At 40.2% G+C, this 19,086-nt stretch overlaps 1 protein-coding gene across 2 annotated transcripts in view; it reads right to left on the reverse strand.

The window, feature by feature from the left end:
* The window catches only part of LOC124039976 (vesicle transport through interaction with t-SNAREs homolog 1A-like), a 178,691-nt gene that overhangs the window by 140,829 nt on the left and 18,776 nt on the right, over positions 1-19,086 (reverse strand). The window lies entirely within an intron of this gene.

A 19,086-nucleotide genomic window follows, 5' to 3' on the forward strand; every position in this document is an offset into this window, starting at 1 on the left:
CCTAATGGACCCGACTGTCAAAAAAAGGCAATGCACCTGCGGTTGTGTGTGTGCACACTTGCGAAGTGATCTAGCACCACTGAAATTGTAGAGATGTCCCCCTTTCCCACTTAAATAAACACAATCTGAAGAATAAAACCAACCACGGAGGGCTCTGGCACAGGGGCAGGGGCGGGAGATGTACAAGGAAAGTATCACTCGTCAGCGCTAAATCTTTTCTGGGGGCTGTCACTGCTGTCAGCACAGTGCAGTGGCAGGCTCTGTGATAATGCCGATACTGGGACTTAGACAGGGAATAATTCATCACCCATTGGCGTTCCATCAGATTTGGGATCCCTCTCCTCTTCAGAAGGGGTGGGAGAGGGAATGCCATGTCGTCGTCCCCCCCCAAAAAAAAAGACAAACACTCTTCAGTGTGCCACCTCCGATGCTGAAGGAGCAGGCCCTGTGTAGAGCTTGTTTACAGACACCAACAGAAAAAGCGCCCGCTTCAAATGCCCTCCAAACTAAATACACAACAGCGGAGAAAGAGAAACTGTTTACTAAGCCTCCTCGTCTTTTCTTCTCTTTCTGCCTTGAAAGGACTTCTGTGTGGGCAGTGTGGGGAGAGCCAAATCACCAGGAAATATGGGCCTAAAACTTGGTACATCTATCCTAAGATCTTTCGAGACTCCTGCTTTTGCCAAATATTTTGTCTATTTCCTGTTTAGAATTTGTAGTTAGAAGTTCAATTTAAAAATCACATTGTTTAACAAATATAGTAACAGTGCTACAGTATTTTTGAAGAAATAAAAATCAAATCTCTAATCATTCATTGAAATAAAGTAGAGAAATATATGTGTCACCACGTTTTTTTTTTCTCCCCGTAAACTTGACCAGTGAGTGGAAAGCCATCAGGGAAGTGATTGGTGTTGTTATTGTGACAGTGAGGGACACAGCCACAAGAGTAATTACCGAGTTGTCTGGGAAGCTGATTGACCAGGGCGACAAGTGAAAAACCATTAGACAAAGAGAAGCCCCCAAACAACACACTTTACAGGCATCAACTGAGCCACGGGGACCTGTGCTAACCACCGAAGAAGGAATGACTGCGGGGAACAGCGGAATTCACAATGACCCAAATCAAAAACACAGCACCGCCATAGAACACGCACAAATACAATCGAATGCCTTCACAGTCCAAATGACAACATTTGCATCATGAAGTGTTAATACCTTTTTTTGCGAGCATCAACTGTACTCCCCCCCCCACCTTTGAACAATCCATTTTTGCAAACAAAATTTTTCAAATACATCATTAAGAAATTTTGGACAGGATTAATTCTACTCCTAACTGGAAGTACAATTAGCCTTTCTTCCAAATGTGCAGGTTATGACAAAGTTAAGGCATGCTGTTAGTGTGAGTACAAAGACAAAACATCAATCTGGAACAGGCAGACAGCGTAGAGTCATGTTTTGCCGGGATAACACCCACATCTCATTTGAGTGGAGCGTCATCTTAAAGAGCCGCAGTGTAACTTAGGGGAAAGACGGGTTGCCAGTAATTGAGACTAGAAGCCAGGAAGAAGGCTTGATTTTGAGTATGCAGAGCCTGACGTCTTCTTCAAACCCCGCACAGTTTTTGGGTATTTCTAAATAGCTGTTTGTTACTGCCAAGAGTATCAACAGTTTCCACGATGAACGCAGCACAAATAAGAGAGAAAATAAAAAGAACTGCAAATGCGACTGAACCAAAGACTACTGCTCCCTACCCATTTACTTTTTAGGTTTGAATACCCCCCCCTCCGGAACCCCCCCCCCCCCCCCCCCCCATAACCCTTAGAGTGATTATTCCCTTTTCATTTGATGTAAAACAAGAGCAGCTGTGCAATATTGACTGCATCACCCATTGATAGACTTTGATTACCGGTTGGGGTGTTATGCAAATAAGTGCACCTCAAACAGCTATCTTCATTTGATAATGTTTTGTCATGTGTGACTTTTGAGATCACACCAGTGAGCATCATTTATTGAGAAATATCTATATATTTGATCAGGGTATATCATGGGCTATAATTACTACGGTTGTTCCAAAAATCGCACACACAAAAGGTCTAAATAGTAGTTATTTCAAAGAAAAAAGAAAACCCCCAAAAGAACTGTTCAGAAAGACAATGTCGAAAGTTTCTCATCCTAGTTAGTGTGTTGAAGATGGAGCGGGAAATGTTTTAAATGACTAAAAGGAACATGAAACCAGGCGACGAGGCTTTGTAATCTAAAAAGAATGAGCACGTTCATAAGATACCTTATTGCCATAGAAAATACATCTTTCTTTATCCTTTCGAAAAGGTCTTTCTTTTGTCACTTTTTCTAATCTTGGGTGAGACTTTGCTTCTATTCCCGGAAGCACAAAAGTACAAAGATACATCTTTATGCAAAGTGGCCGTCTTCTTTAAAAATAAAAAAAACTCCACACATAATTCGTCAAATGCGAGACGAAGATTTTGGTGTCCTGTCAAAAAACACACACGTGTCTAACCTCTGTTGACATCGATGGGAGAAGAAAGAGTTTCTTCAACCCATCCAAACATAATTATATATGCATGCATAATAACTCATACTGTAAGATATGCTAATCAAGAACAATATCAGAGCTGGAAATTATATTCATGCAATTATGACACAAATATAAAAGTGTTTTTATATAATTTCTGTTTACATACCTGCATGAGTCACTAGATATATACATATATGGTCCTTCTGTAGCTCAGTTGGTAGAGCATGGCGCTTGTAACGCCAGGGTAGTGGGTTCGATTCCCGGGACCACCCATACATAGAATGTATGCACACATGACTGTAAGTCGCTTTGGATAAAAGCGTCTGCTAAATGGCATATTATTTATTATTTATTTTTATATCATTACTTTTAAGTAAAATAGTCATTCTGAACAAACAAATCACAACCATTACTTCACTTACATGAACATTTGGCTGAAGTGGACAATAATTTCAACACCCTTGGTTTATACACCCAATTGACATTAGTCGCCTTTAAAAATGTTTTCAAAAGTTCTCCTCTTAAAACTATCAGAACCATTTCAACCAAATAAACTGATCTTCATTGGTAAACAAGGTTGTTTTTTTGGTAGGGGGGGGGGTCCCAACTAGCCTCCCTCCCTCTATACCCGTTGCAACAAGCGACACAAGGGCGTGCAAATAATTGTGGTGCCTGGAAAGCTGAAAAACGTAAACAGTTCATTAGAAGGGATATAAAAGGCGTAAAAATACCCAGGGGCAGGGTGTAATGAGGGGCCCTGAAGTTACTCTGCAGACGCTTTTTCCTCCACTTTTCCACTCATCCTTTTCATCCCGAGCACACGGCTGGTGGCGTGGCGTGAAGAGTAATTAACCATATTGAATTTACAAAAAGTGTGTTTCATTAGATCTTTCTCACCAGTGGGAGAGCGGCAGGCCATTTACAACAACAACAAAAAAAGTACTTAAATGGCACTTTTTCAACGACTCGGTGTCAGCTTCAAATGGTCATTTAACCTTTCATTTGCTGCTAATCAGCTCCACATACTGTTGAAGAGGAATAGAAACCCGGTCGAAAATATCCATCAACAATAACACTCAATCATTATGACTGTATTGTTATCATTAATACCACTACTATCCTATCAAAAACCGTAGTAAAACATGGACACAAAGTCGACAAAAAGAAAAACCATAAGCACACAAAAACTGAAAACGCGACATCACTTCCTAGTTCCTATTATTGTGTCCCTGTGATATGTTCTCAGGTGATATTGGCTCTGTTCTAGTTCCCCAGAAGCGGGGCAGAGGTGGCGCGGCGTTAAAAAGGAAGCAGAGATCTTTAAGCAGACAGAAGTATCACAACAGCATCTTCAATAATGCATCTCATCCTGGCAGGGGGTTTAACACTCCACTGGCACAAAGAACAGCTCACACACACACACACACACACACACACACACACACACACACACACACACACACACACACACACACACACACACACACACACACACACACACACACACACACACACACACACACACACACACACACACACACACACACACACACACACACACACACACTTGTTGTTTTTGTGTCACCTCCTCTCCTTTAAGACAAACAAATTGGCAGAGGTTGTTCAATTAAGTAAGTGCTTCTTTTTGGTGCATTTGCTACATTATCAGATAAAGGCAAGCGGCGACAATTGAGATTGTCACAGGAGGGGTTTTCTGTGCCTTTGTTTTGATTTGGAGTTTCATCAAATCCACTACTCCTGTCTATCATCAGAGGGAGTGTGTACTTGTGTGTATGTGTTTATGTGGAATAAAGGGCCTTGCAAGCTTGTGTGTGTGTGCGCGTGCGTGTGTGTATGAGAAACCTCCTTCAGAAATTGTCTGTATGTGTGTGCAGTGTGTGTGTGTGTGTGTGTGTGTGTGTGTGTGTGTGTGTGTGTGTGTGTGTGTGTGTGTGTGTGTGTGTGTGTGTGTGTGCACTGGCCTGTGTGTTTTCTTAATATGACTGCAACAGTAGTAGGGAACCTAAGCCGTAGATATCAGCACGGGGCCTCATTAGCGCACAGGTTGGTGCTTTTGTGGCTTTAACACACAAGGCATTGTGTTTCACAGCCATGAAAAGGCTAAAATGAATCTCACCCGCACTACAACAGAAACACAACTAAACTCAAATGACCAAGGAAAACAATAGCAGAGAAGCTATAAACACATTTAAACTGGGCTGAGGAATTGTCCCATATGACAACATGCACTCAATCCATTTCAAAAGGGCCTTCATGTCATTTCAGCAGGAAATAATATTACGTATGTCCATAAATACTAAGTACATACAAGAAACAGATAACGAAATGGGTCAGACTTGCACTTTCAACGTTTAAATGTATTACATTGAAAATAATTTGTACTTTAACCAGGCAATATTGCACAATATTTATATAATATTACATCATATTATGTTACAATATGTCATATCATGTCATATTGTGTTGTAAAAATATGATGTTAGGCGATAGCCTTTGTTTAATGGTATATTGTTATGACGGGGGTATTTTACTCTTCCACCACTGTAATACGTGCGCTAGATTTTCCTGTCAAAGTCGTTTCTATTGTTTAAGTAGAGCCGAGATCAGTCAATAAGCCTAACGACTGTACCCGCAAAGCAAGAGGGTGAGCGAAAGAGGAGGAAAAAAACGATCGCAACTGAACTCTAAACAAAAGAGCAAATTCAAGGGGCTTTGATTGAAGAAACGGCATATACGTTTTGAAGGCCGGGGAATCGTCTCACAATGGTTATTTCTTTAAGGCATGAGGGCCGATTAAACCCAATATTAAAATACGGAAGCAGTTCTAATGAAAAATCAAAAGCCTGGCTTCTTACCCCCTCCCCCCCGTTCTTTCTCTCTGGCTCTCTCCTTCTCCTCTTCTCTCAATACATGAATCCCAGGTTTTATGAGGGAAGAGGGAGAGGAGAGTCAGGCCCGGGCGTCGGCGGTGCAAACACACAGACAGCAGTGCAGAAATCAATAGAGGAGAGCCGTCGGGGAGGCAGCCGGGCGAGAGGAACCAGAGCGGGGCCCATTCGGATCACAACGCTGGCTTCTGGCGTGCAGTGGGGAATAAAAGTGGGCCTCCCCGGGTCAGCGCCAGAGAAAAAGGTGAGATTAGAGGGGAATGGATGAGGGATTTCGGGGAGGGGGGGGCACACGGTACGGGATACCTGGCGAGCCAGGGACCAATCGGCCCATTAGCCTGTGGCTACCTACATATGGTTCACTGAACCCTCCACTGAGAATATTTTTTCTTTTCTTTTGCGTGAATCTGTCTTTCTTTTCTTTTTTTTTTTTTTTAAAAGAAGACCTTCACTTTTAACCCTTTCTCCGAATTGGAGAGTGTTCTCTTTTGACCTCGATTTATGATTCATCGTTGTTTGATGTCTATTCTCTGAGTGTTATCTAAAAAAGGTAAAAAGTTAGACACAAAGGAAGAGATGTGGGCCCATATATCGTTGGACTGCTATTGTTTGTGCGTGCGCGCCCAACTGCATCAGTCTATGAAAATGCACAGAAGACTTCCTCTGTCCCTCGCCTTTCTTCGGAGTAACGTGGCCATTGTCTGGACTGAATGGCTCCAGGCTCCCTTATTACCATAAGAATACAGCAGCACGCATAGGGGCTTAGTCACATCATTAACTCTATATATCTATGTATACTGTCTTATTCCACTGATCAAACCACATTCAAATGCAGATGAGGTCCGTAGGTCCCTTCCAGCAGAGCCATTCCAACATGTGCCCTTGTGAACTTCCCTACACATTTCCCGGCTCGATGGGAATCCACCGATTTTGTGGCGGAATTCAGACCAGTTGTCCGAACTATGAGAAATGGCCAATTGAGGGTTGATGGGGGTCTTGTTCACCTCTTTCAAATGGATTTCAACAATCCATAGAAAGGACACAGCCAACAACGTCAGATACTTATCCTAAGAGTAAGTGTGCAGTTAAGTTCGCCAGGGCATTGGGCTAGTCTAAGGGCACAATCATATTATAAACACAGTGCAAGCAATATGCATGTGAATACCTGTCTCATTAATGTTTGGAGTAACTGCTACAGGTTGACAGGTGCACAATGCAGTAATTCCATATGGATATACTCACTTCATCGATTCCGCATGTATTACAACACATAGGAAACCATCTTAGCACTAGGTTTTTAACTACTCACATGAGTAAGAATTTCATTCTAAGCTTAATTAAGAGTTGAACCAAAACCTATAAACCACTGAAATCAAATGACAAGATATGAAGTCATTTACCGATTAGGCTATACTTTATTTTACAGTCCACTTTTCACCAGGCATTTAGCTTAGCAATTACAATGACCTAATAATCGCATTTTTGGTTTCCTTGGAATTATAAACAAACAGCCCTTTGTACCATTTGCTATTGGGAGTTGAAATGTTTTGTACCAACAAGTATATATGATCAAATAACTTCTTACCAAGTAAATACCAGCTGAAGCAAGACTGTGAAATGAAGGGAAACCCTGAATTCTGACTTAAATCACAATTCCAATTTTATCTATCTACCATGTGATGTCAATAAATTGTGTAAAGATGTAAACACAAAAAAAGTACAAATAAGTGCATCAGAAGCCAAATAAAACAGAAGTGTTTAGTTTCACTGTGGGTGTGAGTTGATGCTCTGATGGCGACCAACCTCTGGGATAAATGAACAAATCCTTAATTCATCCTCTACAGTGTAATTTTGATCAAGGCCACAGCCAGATTCCTCCGCAGGCTTCAAAACCGGCCGAGAAACGACAAAATTGTCGGTCGCAAAGACCAAAAGCAGTTTATTTTTCTTTTGTATGCTCCCCATTAGAAGCACTTAAACAAGAGCAAGAGAAATGCAATTCGATGGGGGAAACTTTGTTTCCATTAACAGATTTCATCGCAGGGTTAAACACATTGAGCTAACTGGGAAAACCCACTGAGTGTCAAGGAAAACTGTAGATGTCAAAGTTCTCCCTTTCTTTCCCGCTCTCTCTCCAGACTCATTTCTTAAAGGCCCCCCCCCCCCAAAAGAGGAAAAAGCCCCCCCAAAAAGAGGAAAAACACAAGCCTACTAGATGCATTCATAATGCATTTCATTAAAATTTCATGACTTTTACATACTTAAGCCAGTCTGGAAAAAATATAATAATCTGTCACCTTTTCAAGGCCCTCTTGTCAGTGCATCACTTGGGTGTGGGTGTCACGTGTCAATTCAGGTTTACACTGGTGCGTGGAACAGGTTTGAGTCCCTGAAACAAGGGCAAGGACAGTACTGGGATGATTGGGGAGTGGATGGGAGGGGGGTGATATTATATCCCCATGTTTTTATGTTTCCCCCTTATTATCTTTAGTCCCCTCTCAGTCAAGTCACTCAATCAAATAAGCCCCGAGGACAGAGAGGACCTGCGAGGCCCTTACTCCAGGCAGACATGTCTAACAGCACTGATCACTGTCAGTGGGAGGGTGACTTTCTCTGCTTTGGAGAGGACCCCAAGATAAGCGAAAGGAAATGCTTGCTTCAATGAATAATACAAACTACAAGACACATTCACACACATACAAATGTAGGATCTTAATTTGAGCGAGTTTGATACAGCAGGAAAATAACCTAGCATCAATAGGAAAAGTGAATTATAATGAGGACTGTAATTAATGGACATTTTTGAAGGGGTTGATAGATTTTTAATAAGGGAAAATCAAGTCTGAAATTTCAGTGGAAATTAACTTCAGAAGCCTTTTTAAATCTCAAATACACTACAAGTTTTAATGCAACAGAGTGATCAAATTAAGATCCTACATCTGTAATACAGTGCCTTCAGAAAGTATTATATCCCTTGACGAATTCCACATTTTGTTGTGTTAAAGCCTGAATTCAAAATGGATTTAATTGTTTTGTTCCTCTCACCCAAATCGACACACAATCCCCCATAATGACAAAGCAAAGGCAAGTTTAGACATTTTTGCACATTTATTGAAAATTATATACAGAAATATCTAAATTTACATAAGTATTCACACCCTTTTGCTATAACATGCCAAATTTAGCTCATGTGCATCCAATTTCCTTTGATCATTCTTGAGATGTCACTGCAACTTGGAGACATTTCAATTGTTTGGACATGATTTAGAAAGAAACACCTATATTTTGGTCTCACAGTTAACTATAACCATGCTGTCCAAGGAACTGTCTATAGATCTCCGAGATTTGTGATGAGGCATAGATCATAGGGAAGTGTATACAAATATTTCTAGAGCATTGAAAGTTTCCAAGAGCATAAAAAATATATATTGAACTATCCAGACTCAAAGTAATGATGAACTGTCGTTTCTTTTTGCTTATTTGAGCTGTTCTTGCCATAATATGGACTAGGTCTTTTACCAAATAGGGCTATCTTCTGTATACCACCCCTACCTTGTGACAACACAACTAATTCCCATCCCGGATCCGGGATCGTGACTACAGCCTCAAGCTCATTACCATAACGCAAAATTAGCGATTTCTGAAAATTGCTAATTAAATTAAATAAATATGCCTGTCCTCAAGCTTATCCTTTTCTTAACAATCCTGTCGTCTCAGATTTTCAAAATATGCTTTAGAACCAGAGAAAATCAATAATTTGTGTAAGAGTGGTGATAGCTAGCTTAGCATTTAGCATTAGCATTTAGCACGCAACATTCACAAAAACCAGCAAAGGGATCAAATAAAATAATTTACCTTTGAAGAACTTCAGATGTTTCAATGAGGAGACTCTCAGTTACATAGCAGATGTCCAGTTTTTCCTGAAAGATGCTTGTGTAGGACACAACGTTCCGTTTTGTTACTATGCATTTGGCTACCGAAACTAACCGAAAATTCAGTCACCTAAACGTCAAACTTTTTTCCGAATTAACTCCATAATATCGACTGAAACATGGAAAACGTTGTTCGAATCAATCCTCAAGGTGTTTTGTCATATATCTCTTCATTGAAATCCCTTCCCTGGAAGCGTGCATTCTTCTCTGATTCGGATGGAAAAATACTGGTACCTGACTTTTGCGCACCAATTTCCACGCAGACACCGTGCGGGACACTTGGTAATTGTAGGCTCTTATGGTCAATCTTCCAATGATATGCCTACAAATACGTCACAATGCTGCAGACACCTGGGGGAAACGATAGGAAGTGTCCGTTCATTCCTGTTGCATTCACAGCCATATAAGGAGATCATGGAAAACGTGCCTCCAGAAATCCTGTTGATTTCCTGGTCACTCAAACATCTTGGTTTTGCCTGTAGATTTTGTTCTATGGCACTCACCGTGAAAATCTTTGCAGTTCTGGAAACGTCAGAGTGTCTTCTTTCCAAAACTATCAATTTCAAGCATAGTCGAGCATCTTTTCGTGACAAAATATTGCGTTTAAAACGGGCACATCTTTTTATCCAAAAATGAAATACTGCCCCTAGAGTCTTAACAGGATAAGGAAAGAAATTCCACAAATGAACTTTTAACAAGGCACACCTGTTAATTAAAATGCATGCCAGGTGACTACCTCATGAAGCTGGTTGAGAGAATGCCAAGAATGTGCAAAGCTGTCATCAAAGCAAAGGGTGGCTACTTTGAAGAATCTAAAACACATTTTGATTTGTTACACTTTTTTGGTGTGTGTTATTTCATAGTTTTGAGGTCTTCACTATTATTCTACAATGTAGAAAATAGTAAAAATAAAGAAAAACCCTTGAGTAGGTGTGTGAACTTGGCCAGAGCTGTATATTTACCCATTTTGAATTCCAACTGTAACTACAAAATGTGGAATAACTCAAGGGGTATGAATACTTTGACGGCACTGTACATACCATTGAAGACAAATATGTGTAAGAGAATGTAGGAATTGATGTACCAACAGTGCATTATTCACACATCATTGACAAATGAAAACTGATTTATTGCAATCATGAATTGTTATATCGCTTTGACCACAGCAATTGGCTGATTAGAGAACACTGTACTGCAATTTCTCAATGCTTCAGTTCCTCATGTCTCCCGGGTAAGAGAACCATCACAACACTGTTTGAGGAACCAGGACTCTTCTCCCCTTCTGGTGACTCAGTCCTTCACCCTTCCACCACCACCATAAACACTCTCCCAACAGGGAGACCGTAGAGGTTGGTCTATTAGAGGCTTGCAAGCCCCATCTTTGTGTCTAAAAAAGGAGAAGTCTTTCTACTCCGTCAATCCACAAGATGCTCGGGAAGAGCTGCTGTGTAGAACAGCTTCGAAAATGAAAGGCAGAATTCATAAGCAGAGAAAAATATTGGATTGTTTACATCTTAAATCTGCGCTGGGCTCTGAGGAAAGAGAGAGAGAAAAATCCCCTAAAATGCCAAGAAATATGATATTTTTAATCAGGATGTGTGGCTGGACTTTGGCGCTATTGATGACTTGTTAAATACGGAACACATAAATACTAATCTGTATTAACTCCTTAATGGTACACAACGAAGACAAATGTTTTAGGGAGGACAAGCGCAGATGAGCCAATTTAAGGGGATTTATAGTGTCTAACATCCAACTAATGTTGGTCTGTCATGTCCTGTTTGAAGAAGTCGCTGTAATGGAGGATTGGGTACAAATGACATAGAACCTCCCAGCTGGATTACAAGGACGTTGTGCCATGACCAGCTAAGTACAGTGCTTGTTCAATATCCCGTCAAACCTATATGTAATACCATAATTATTAAGCATCTTCGATTTAAGTGAGGAATTCTGGATGACGCTTAAACTATATATATTTTGAGAAAGGACAGCAGGACATTCCAATAAAGTGGCTTTACAAACCTTTGGTGACAGTTTTTTCTCCGTTACATTCCTAACAGAGCCCATCAAGATAACTTCAGGAGAACTAAGTACCAAAGTTCTACAGTCTCCTTGACCATGAATGAAGATCTCATTAATACACTAGTAAATGTACCATGGACAAGTTGGTATGTTTTTCCTTCTTCAATCCCATATTGAAAAAAAGAAGGAATGAGCCAGTTCTATGCAGGCTATAGATATAATTAAACTAAAAAAAAAATGTTTTAAGTGAGAAGCTGGTCTGAAGCCGAACACTTTTTCATGAGCACCACAATGCCTACTTCGCCCATGCTCTACCAAGGTTTTCTAGCACACATTTTTGACATTCTACTGCAGCTACAGTCCGGTCCAAAATGATTGGGACCCTTGATAAATAATGAGCAAAAATACTTATGAAAAAAAAAGATAAAATACTGAGCTGTGTGTGACTCGTTTCAAGAAACTAGGCATATTTCTCGCGTCACTACTTCACAGGAGAGCCATTTAACTTTTTTTTTTATCAAAATTATATTTTTGCCAGAAATGCCTTCTGGAACATGTGAACTTTCATCTGCCTTAATAACAAACTTGTATGCCATCTGTTAATACGAATAAAACATTCTACATTTTCGAGCATAGTTGGTTTAACCACAGAAAAAGACAGCAACCAATCCGCTAGCCATGATTGGCTGCAATAATGAGTGGGCTGGACATGCCGAGAAATTAGTTTGGTCTGCCATGTAGCACGCTTCTGTCTATAACATGAGCTGGACAGTATGTGTAGGTAATCCTTTCTAACGTGGCTTTATTGAAATATATCGTGTAGTAGAACTGCATAAGTGTTGCTCTCCACTTTCTGGAAGACCGAGTTTTGAAATGAGGAATGCACAGTGCATATAGAGAATGATATGTTTGATTGCAAATATGCAGACGGAGTCGAAAAGAGACAACGTCAGGCTTGTTATATAAAACACCCGTCTCTGGATTACATCTTCAAACTAAGGGCAACCATGGTATCTGTGACAGAGAGGGAAAAGTGTCCATCCAAGTACATAACCAGTCAAAAGTTTGGACACCTACTCTTTATTTTTTACATTGTATTTTTTACATTGTAGAAAAAAATAGTAATGACATCAAAACTATGAAATAACACATATGGAATCATGTAGTAACCAAAAAAAGTGTTTAGCAAATCTACATTTATTTTATATTTAAGGTTCTTCAAAGTAGCCATCCTTTACCATGACGACAGCTTTGCACACCCTTGGCATTCTCTCAACCAGCTTCATGAGGTAGTCACCTGGAATGCATTTGCTTTGCGCTCACTCTGGTACTCCTGATTAAATTCACGAACGCACCCGTAATATAAACCAGCCTTTAGTCTTGAACTCTTTGGTAGTTTAATACATGGCCTCAAATGTGAATCCTTAAAGAGATGGGTGTGGCTAAGAATTTAGAGGGTGTGAACAATGCTGACAAAGCTCTCCAGTAGGTTAACCAAAACATTCAAAAAGGGCCATTTTCTCAAAAGTGAGGTTACAAGTTTATCAACTTTCAAAGCAGAATACTTTCCCACTGTTCCTCAACTGCATTGCATGACATACAATTTATTTTTAGGTTCCGAGTTTCTACTTTAATCCAATGTAGAAAAGAACCACTTCAACTTTTACTACATAAGATCGAATCGAGCTGGTCGGTCACATATTGTATGCTCCAAAACACTTATACATTTGCTCAGATAAAAAGATTCCATTTAACAATACATTTTTTTCAAACAAATATATGGGTCAAAATTATTGGCACCCGTTTTCAATACCTCACCCTGCGAGGATAACAGCACTGAACCATTTCTAAAAACTTGTATAAGATTGGAGAACACATTAGACCATTCCTCCATACAGAATCTTTCCAGATCTCTGATATCATTCATCTGCGCTTAGAAATGGTCAGTTAACCATTTATGTATGGATTTTGTATGCTTGGGGTTATTGGGGTTTGGGGTTATTGTCTTGCTGGAAGATCCAAGTTCATGATGCCGTTGACCTTAACAAGGGCCCCAGGACCAGTGGAGCAAAATATCATTCTTAATTTCTTAACTTGTCAACATGATTTAAGTCTATCCAGATTTCCAGATTCCCAGATATTTCTAAGCGTGTATACGATCAATTATTAAAAAAATATTTAACCTTTATTTCACTAGGCAAGTCAGTTAAGATCAAACCCAGAAGACGCTGGGCCAATTGTGCGCCGCCCTATGGGACTCTGAATCATGGCCGGATGTGATACAGCCTGGATTCGAACCAGGGACTGTAGTGACGCCTCTTGCACTGAGATGCAGTGCCTTAGACCGCGGCGCCACTCGCGAACCCTCCAAAGTACATATGCATAAATCATCAGATACATGATTTGGAAAATAACATATAATATAATAATAATAATAATAAATGCCATTTAGCAGACACTTTTATCCAAAGCGACTTACAGTCATGTGTGCATACATTGGTTTTAGTTGCATTAAGTTTTCTACGGGGAAACAGAAGTTGGTAGGCTGTGGGGGCAATAGCATATACCAGTGTCATCTGCATATAGGTGAAAGCATACATTTTTTTTTTAAACAGATAAACCAATATTGCTAACGGAAATAGTGAAAAGAAACACCCTTAGTCGTGTCCAGAAAACCTGATTCAAAGTCATCAGTAAATACACACTGCATTCTGTCCTATAAATAACTTTCAAACAAGCTACACACAGCTTGGTCCAGGGCAATTTATGAAAGCCTTTGAATAAGTAATGAGTAATGTTTTAGATAGCCCAATAAAAAGGGCTGCAAAGTGTTTCTTACTCTCCAAACAATTAAGAACATAATTTAAAACCAAAGAAGAAGCAGAGATGGTGCTATGACCTGGTCAGACATGACTGATGTACATTTAGAATACATTTCGTAGTTAAAAAGGATCTAAAATGTGTATTTTACAAGGATTCTTGAATTTGGAAATGTGGTAAAATGTACTTTGGTCACACGGATCTACACATTTGTTAAGGGGGAGTATATGGGCCATATTCCAGACCCTGGGGAAAGTGCCAGAAAAAAATTGTAAGGTAAAATAAAAACGAGTTTTAAAAAATTCTGCAAATCTGAAAAGCTGCAGGAAGTAAGGATCATGCAAATTAGCCTCAGTGGATTATTATACAAATATATATCTATATACACACACATTCATATATATACACACACACACAATTGAAGTCAAAAGTTAAAAGTTAACATACAACTTAGCCAAATACATTTAAACTCAGTTTCACAATTCCTGACATATAATCCAAGTAAAAATTCCCTGTTTTAGGTCAGTTAGGATCGCCACTTTATTTTAAGAATGTGAAATGTCAGAATAATAGTGGAGAGAATTATTTCAGCTTTTATTTATTTTATTACATTCCATAGTCAGGTTTGTAAGGCCTCATTGCTCACGCACTCTTTCAGTTCTGCCCACAAATTTTCTATGGGATTGAGGCCAGGGCTTTGGGATGGCAACTCCGATAGCTAGACTTCGTTGTCCTTAAGCCATTTTGCCACAACTTTGGAAGTAAGCTTGTGGTCATTGTCCATTTGGAAGACCCATTTGCGACCAAGCTTTAACTTCTTGACTGATGTCTTGAGATATTGCTTCAATATAGCCTCATCATTTTAATTCCTCATGACGACATTTATTTTGTGAAGTGCACCAGTCCCTCCTGCAGCAAAGCACCCCCACAACATGATGCTGCCACAAATGTGATTCACGGTTGGGATGGTGTTCTTCGGCTTGCAAGCGTTCCCCTTTTTACTCCAAACCTGATGGTAATTATGGCCAAATAGTTCTATTTCTGTTCCATCAGGCCAGATGACATTTCTCCAAAAAGTCCCCATGTGCAGTTGCAAAAAGTAGTCTGACCTTTTTATGGCGGTTTTGGAGCAGTGGCTTCTTCCTTGCTGAGCGGCCTTTCAGGTTATGACAATATAGGACTCGTTTTACTGTGGATATAGATACTTTTGTTCCGGTTTCCTCCAGTATCTTCACAAGGTCCTTTGCTGTTGTACTGGGATTGATTTGCACATTTTGCACCAAAGTACATTCATCTCTAGGACACAGCGCGTCTCCTTCCTGAGTGGTATGACGGCTGCGTGGTCCCATGGCATTTATACTTACGTACTATTGTTTGTACAGATGAACGTGGTACCTTGAGGCATTGGGAAATTGCTCCCAAGGATGAACCAGACTTGTGGAGGTCTACAATTTTTTGATGAGGTCTTGGCTAATTTCTTTAGATTTTGCCATGATATCAAGAAAAGAGTCACGGAGTTTGAAGGTAGGCCTTGAAATACATCCCCAAAGTAGATGTCCTAACTGACTTGCCAAAACTATAGTTTGTTAAAAATACATTTGTGCAGTGGTTGAAAAACAAGTTTCAATGACTAACCTAAGTGTATGTAAACTTCCCACTTCAACTGTATGTATGTATATATTTTTTTTTACATCAATCTTGCTCAAGACGTCTAGTACATCACAAGAGAATGTTCTTGAAATTAAATCAAAGATTCACCAGAAATTGACGGAACTTCAATCGAGCAACTAGAGGCTGGGAGAGGGGAAGCAGCTGACTGATTGGCCTGGGTCAATTAAAACACAAGTTCTTTCAAATAAAACAAAAATGTATATAATTTTTTTTGCAAATGCAGATTTTTTTTAACGCAAAACCACTGTTGTGTGACTAAAGAGCTAATATACATATATACATACATATATACATACACGTCATCTGACCATAGCACCGGTTCCAATTCCATTTACCAGGCATTTCTATTTGTTGGATGACATAAAAATAGAGCTCTTTGGCCACACACACACCAGTGGTGGGTTTTGCGTCAAAATTATTATACATATGCATAAAAATAACCCCATACCTACTGTAACATATGGTGGTGGATGGTTCATTTTATGAGGCTATTTTGATACCACTGGTCCTGGTGCCATGGTTAAGGTCAACTGAACTGTACCCAGTTTGCCAAAAACTGGTTGCCTCTGCCAGGAGATTGAAACTTGGCAGCATTGGATCTTCCAGCAAGACAACCACAAGCATACATTGACATTTCACAAAGAAACTGTTAATTGGGCACAAAATCAAAAATCTCAGTCTCCGGACATGAACCCAATTGAAAACATGCGGTTTGAATTGAAGAGGGCAGGTTATAAGCGCAGACAAAGGATATCGAGGATCTGGAAAGTTTCTTTATGGAGGAACGGTCTAAGATCCCTCCTAATGTGTTCTCCAATCTCATACAACATTTTAGAAAAAGGCTCAATGCCATTATCCTCGCAAGGTGAGGTATTGAAAACAGGGGTGCCACTAATTGACCCCTACCTTTTTTTTTTTTGGGGGGGCAAATTATATATATCTGAGCAAATGTATTAATATAAAATACACATTGTAAAACAATTGTGAGCATACAATATAGCTCAGTATTTGTATTACTTATTTATTTATTTTTGCTTAGCATTCGAACATTCTCAAACGTCTGCAGGCTGACCTTGGTCGTCGGGTGAAAGGCGTTTCCTCTGACACATTGGTACAGATGGCTTCCGGGTTAAGCGGGTGAGTGTTATGAAGCGCGGTTTGGTGGGTCATGTTTAGGAAGGATGCACGACTTGACCTTCGCCTCCCGAGCAGGTTGGGGAGTTTCAGCGATGAGACCAGATCAAAATTGGGGAGAAAAAGGAGTAAAAAATTTACACTGAACAAAAATATAAAACTCAACATGTAAAGTGTTGGTCCTATATTTCATGAGCTGAATAAAGATCCCAGAAATGTCCAAACGCACAAAAATCGTATTTCTCTCAAATGTGTTTACATCCCTATTAGTAAGCATTTCTCCTTTGCCAAGATAATCCATCCCCCTGACAGGTGTGGCATATCAGGAAGTTGATTAAATAGCATGATCATTACACAGGTGCACCTTGTGCTGGGGGAAATAAAAAGGCCACTCTAAACTGTGCAGTTATATCACACAACACAATGCCACAGCTGCCTCAAGTTGGAGTGTGCAATTGGCATGCTGACTGCAGGAATGTCCACGAGAGCTATTGCCAGATCATTTTGTTAATTTCTCTACCATAAGCCGCCTCCGTTGTTTTAGAGTATGTGGCAGTACATCCAACCGGCCTCAACTGCAGACCACGAGTAACCAGGCCAGCCCAGGAACTCCATATCTGGCTTCTTCACCTGCGGGATCGTCTGAGACCAGCCACCCAGAAAAACTACAGGTTTGCATGACCAAATAATTTCTGCACAAATTGTCAGAAACCATTTCAGGGAAGCTCATTTGCATGCTTGTCGTCCTCACCATGGTCTTGATCTGAATGCAGTTCGGCGTCATAACTGACTTCAGTGGGAAAATGCTCACCACTGGCACACTGGAAAAGTGTTCTCTTCACGGATGAATCCCGGTTTCAACTGTACCGAGCAGACGACAGGCGTATGGAATGGTGAGAGCAAGCAGTTTGTTCACAAGGTTGACATCAGCAGAGGGCCCCATGGTGGAGGTGGAGTTATGGTGTGGGCAGGCATAAGCTACAGACAACGAACGCAATTGCATTTTATCGATGGCAATTTGAATGCACAGTGATATCGTGACAAGATCCTGAGGCCCATTGTCGTACCATTAATCCACCACCATCACTTTCAGCATGATAATGCACGGCACCATGTCAAAAGGATCTGGACATAATTCATGGACGCTTGAAAATGATAGTTCTTCAATGGCTTGCATACTCACCAGACATCACCCACTGAGCATGTTTGGGATGCTCTGGATCGACGTGTACGACAGAGTGTTCCAGTTCCCGCCAATATCCAGCAACTATGCACAATCAACAGCCTGATCAACTCGAAGCAAAGATGATATGTCCCACTGCATAAGGAAAATGGTGGTCAGACCAGATACTGACTGGTTTTCAGATCCACGCCCTTACTTTTTTTTCTTAAGGCATCTGTGACCAACAGATGCATATATCTATTCTCAGTCATGAGAACTCCATAGATTATGGCCTAATGAATATATTTCAAGTAACTGATTTCCTTATAAGAACTCAGTAAAATCTTATATATACACACACTGCTCAAAAAAATGCTCAAAAAAATAAAGGGAACACGAAAATAACACATCCTAGATCTGAATGAATGAAATATTCTTATTAAAATACTTTTTTCCTTTAATATAATAATAATAATATAATAATATATGCCATTTAGCAGACGCTTTTATCCAAAGCGACTTACAGTCATGTGTGCATACATTCTACGTATGGGTGGTCCCGGGGATTGAACCCACTACCCTGGCGTTACAAGCGCCATGCTCTACCAACTGAGCTACAGAAGGACCACATAGTTGAATGTGCTGACAACAAAATCACACAATAATTATCAATGGAAATCAAATTTATCAACCAATGGAGGTCTGGATTTGGAGTCACACTCAAAATTAAAGTGGAAAACCACACTACAGGCCGATCCAAATTTGATGTAATGTCCTTAAAACAAGTCAAAATGAGGCTCAGTAGTGTGTGTGGCCTCCACGTGCCTCTATGACCTCCCTACAATGCCTGGGCATGCTCCCGATGAGGTGGCGGATGGTCTCCTGAGGGATCTCCTCCCA

This window comes from Oncorhynchus gorbuscha, linkage group LG07, assembly GCF_021184085.1.
Source record: "Oncorhynchus gorbuscha isolate QuinsamMale2020 ecotype Even-year linkage group LG07, OgorEven_v1.0, whole genome shotgun sequence".
NCBI classification, from domain to species: domain Eukaryota; kingdom Metazoa; phylum Chordata; class Actinopteri; order Salmoniformes; family Salmonidae; genus Oncorhynchus; species Oncorhynchus gorbuscha.